Genomic DNA, 4,464 nt, shown 5'->3' with positions numbered 1-4,464 from the left:
CATCTGATCATGTTAAGTGACGAAAAACTTGAATATTGCACAAGGTGCCTCAATATCATTGTGGAGTATCGATATAATTTTTGTGCAAACATGCATGAAGCAATGAAAAGCTGCAATATCGTAACACTTCATGATATGAACATAGTGGAAAGACATTTGTCTGGGAAAGGATGGGTTTGCATTAAGCTTGGGGGAAAAAAAACATTCAAATGAGTGAGGAAAGATAAGGAAAGATCAAATCAATCACATATTGTATCACGTGGTTTTTATGAAAGCAGCATTAGAATGTAAATCAAACAAATAGCTGCAAATAATTGTTACTATAGATTTAAATAGTTTCATACTGCGAGGCAAGCGTGAAACAGAAATGTAGGGGGTAGGTGAAGGTGGCATATTAATTCAAAGGAAAGTCTTTAACTTATCTTAAGGATTAGCTACAAATGGAGCCAAGGTTTCAATAAGAGCTGATTCCAGCAGAGGGTAGCAGAATGTAATTTCAGACAGGTGATGTCAGCAAAGTATTGTAACCATGATTTGGTGCAAAATCAGTATCCAACAAACACTTAGTCCTTTTGGAGGAGAGGATGGCAGGGGACCCCCAGTTGTCAATGAATGGTGGATAAAATCAAGGACGTGCTCAACAACAAAGCTCCTCAAAGAAAGATTGTATGACCTTTCTGTCCCTCTACAGTGCACGATTCGATCAAACAACTCAACTCAACAGTATTTGTAGGTAAACGGTTTACCTGGAGTGTCAGGTATTAGTCTGAGCACGTTGGACCGTAATCGTAACCGAAATCATTCTCCAGAAACTGATAAATGGAAAGTCTGGCAAACGGAGCCAAACAGTGCAGGCTGCTGCTCATCCGGTGTGAGGATCTCACAGAACAAAGGGAGGATATAGAGTTGAGACACAATCAGCTTGTTGGCTTGAATATAGGAGGGGAGAGAAAGCCAGAAAAAAACGCTACAAAGCTGGGGGAAACCAGAAGTTTTACAAGAAAACAAGCAATTGCGATTATTGGCTGTTGCAGTGGCTAATACCAGTGAACATTTTTGCCACCATGGTGGAGAAAACTGATGAAAAAAGATCTGAGTCAAACTTCTGTTTTAATATCTAAAAGTTCTGACTTAGTATCACAAAAGTCTTGGAAACCTTTTTTTTTTAATTCTTGATTTTGTAGCCACAAAGTCTCACTTAGCATCTGACTTATTAACTCCAAAATCTGAAATACCACGTAAAAATACAGAGTTTGTAGCAAAATACTCTCCCTTAACAGTATGAAAGTTTCTTGTTCGCATTGGGGGAAACAGGCCTCCAGAATTTAGCGCCTTGAATAAAATGATGATGATTCCTGCTGGAAATAAAAAAAAAAACATTACAGAGCATTCTGCATCCAGTTGTCTTTAAACTTCATCTGTAAAATGACCACAGCGACTCCATCCGGCGCTCTGTTTGCTCCATTGTCAGTGTTCCGAGTCAGCCGTGTCCTTTGGTCCAGTTTACTGTTTTCTAGGGACTGAGTGGCCTTTTGTCCTCCAGAGGTCTGTCAGCACAGGCAGAGGTCCAAACCAGAGATTCCAAACAAACATGAGGGACAGTCGGGAAGTTTTTGAAACAGAAAGCAAAGCCACATCCACGGTTTGAAAGTTGCTTTTAGGGGGAAAAAAAGACTTGATTTTTTTGTTGATCATAATGCTACGTGTATGGCATAACCCAACTGATGAAAATGATGATGATAACAACAGATCTCAGGCTGGCTTTACGAACCGTTGTACCTGAGCTGACATGTCTACTGCAGATGACTGTAATTTATATTTGTTCACCTATTTACATATTCCTGAGCATTTCCACACACAGACACACACACAAATGTAACCCGATTCTTCGGAGTGTTATTTACCTGTAAAATTTGGGCGTTTGACTACAGTCATTGATACCGAATCTTATCTTTAAACACAGCAAGTGTAAACATGTTTTGCTTGCAGCATCGAAACTTATTGGGGAGTCTGTGTGTTTGCATATTGTATCTGTTCTGTCTCCCAGCTGCCGCACTGTGCCAAAGCCAGCTTCTGCTGCCCACTGTTATTGTTGGCCAATGTTTAATTTTCCATTCACTTTTAGCATGTGTGAGTCCGTGAGACACACATACAAAAAATAGTAACCTTCTCTTTTTATATTGAGGATGTGAACTGACTCCAGAGCTGCAAAAACTGTCCATTTCTATTTAAATTCAACGTATTTTTATGTTTAAGGGAATTACAAAGATTTGCATGAGTCTTTTTTTTTTATACTGATGCATCACTTCTTTTACCTGTCAGCCCTTTGAGGACCTGATACTTAATCCCGTTGCTTTGAAATCTCGTCGGACAAAATTTAGATTGCCAGTCCTGGAGAATGTTTCTGTACATAAGCAGACACGAAAATTTGTGTTCATCTTAGTGGAACCAATAAATGAATGTAAAAACTCTACTGAAGTGTAGTTCTGCGTTGAAAGTAAAAGTAAAGAATGATTTATGCAACTTTGCAGCGTACACATTTTCTTGTTGTAGCTACCTGTTGGAAGTAGAGTAAGCCTCTTCTTCTTCTTTTTTTTTCAAACTGTTGTGCAGTCTTTGGTGTTTTTGTGAAGTTATTTAAATGTTTACCCTGAGTGGACCGATGAAAAAGACCATCGTGAGAAATTTAGAGGAGAAATCCCTGTAAGACAACACGTGAGAGCCTGAAACACATCTCATTGTTGCATTGTCGAAAAGCGTGGCAAGCCTTTTGAAAGTCACTTTTAATCTTTAACAGTGAGCTGGATTTTTATAGGTTCATCATGCATTCAGTGTGAAACATTAATCTGAAAGGTACAAGGACACGCTAAAGTTTGGATAAAGTTTCTGTGATTAACTGGGGAGAGTGAAAGAGCACTTTCAGGGCACCACGGGGCAGAGTGTGAAAGATAACGCTTTCACCTAATCTATTTCTATTTCAGTTTCATACAGCTAAAAAGTACAGGGAACAGAATTTTAGTTTACTGCACTTCTTGTTTCGGGGGATTTTCACCCGTTCTTACAGAGAAAGGTTTTTCTTAATGTGAGATTCACAGGTCATGTTGCATGCACTGAAATCTGTGCGCAGACTTACTGCTTGGAGGCCACGGTGGAACATTCAGCTTGAGCCTGTAAAGATTTTGAGGAATGTTTGGATTATGATACTGTCATAAAAGTAATCTCTTTGTCCCGAGCTGTTTTTTTTCTTTTCTTTCAACATATGATGTTTTCTTCCAAGACCTGGTTGTATTCATCCGAATCCATTTTTCCCTCTACCTGAAATAAGGTCTGGCTGGAGCACCAGCCCAAAGCATGATACATCCGCCCCCGTGCTTAACAGTTAGATGTGAGTTCTTCTTGTGAAATTTTGCAGTCCTTGAGGACGTAGGTAAGTTTTTTTTCCTGATAACTCAACCATGACCATCTGTGGAAGTAGAAAACAACACCACCACTTCGGAGTCTGCTCAATCTTCCTGAATTACACTCAAATAGAGGTCTTAATTGACCCCTTCTGGAAATTTATGAACAGTTCTCGAAAAAACTTTTCTAAACATTCCAGACCTGAGTTACATCCACTGTTTCTGTTAAGCCAAATTTCTTTACTATATTGCAAACTGGGGAACAGCCATGTGAGCACTCTTATAGTTTTCTCATGCTTTGCGGGTATTTATAACTTAGACTTTCAGTGCTGGGCAGCTGCTAAGCTCACAATGTGGGAGAGTTTCGCAGAGTCATAGTAGGTTATATAAAGGACATTTGCATAACCTGGCTTTCCAATTAATGCGGACAAGCTATAACTATGATAAACTGATAAAGGGGCAAGTAATCCGAGAGTTCAAGTTTGAGGCTTTCCCAAGACCTGCTCATTTCCCTTTTTTTCCACCCTAAAGTTAGAGCAACAACAAAATACAGTCTTCCTTCGAGGGCTTCATGCAACCAGCTAAGCTGTCGGTTAAATGTAGTCCAATGAGAAAGCTCTAAACCACAAAGACAATGTCAAAAAAAAGAAAATAACAAGTTCCACTGAACTGGACTATGCATTTCCAAACTGATTAATATGCCCAGAGAATATAGTTAAAAAGTAAATACCAAAGTAAAGTAGGAGAACTTAAACTACAATCCCACAGTCAGTGCCAGACTGTCAAGCACCTCTCATTGAAAGTGCTGTCTCTATTGTTGTTTATTATTCTGATTCTTTGCACTCTCCTCCACATATTAAGTCATGGGAACATGCAAAACTTTCCTTAATCATTTGGTGAGGTTTTGCGTTGTGCTCCAGCACTTGTCCACATGACGTTGATGCCTTGTGGAGAGGGGTTGCTGTTTGCTAATGTGTTATCATCACCCAGGAGAGGGGAGAAAAGGGAGGGGAAAGGGAGGAGGGGAGGGGTTACAAGCCCAGTCCCGCGGAACATCCTGCAAACA

Source organism: Odontesthes bonariensis, chromosome 21 (genome assembly GCF_027942865.1).
Source record: "Odontesthes bonariensis isolate fOdoBon6 chromosome 21, fOdoBon6.hap1, whole genome shotgun sequence".
NCBI classification, from domain to species: Eukaryota; Metazoa; Chordata; class Actinopteri; order Atheriniformes; family Atherinopsidae; genus Odontesthes; species Odontesthes bonariensis.
Note: the sequence above shows the minus strand (reverse complement) of the source record.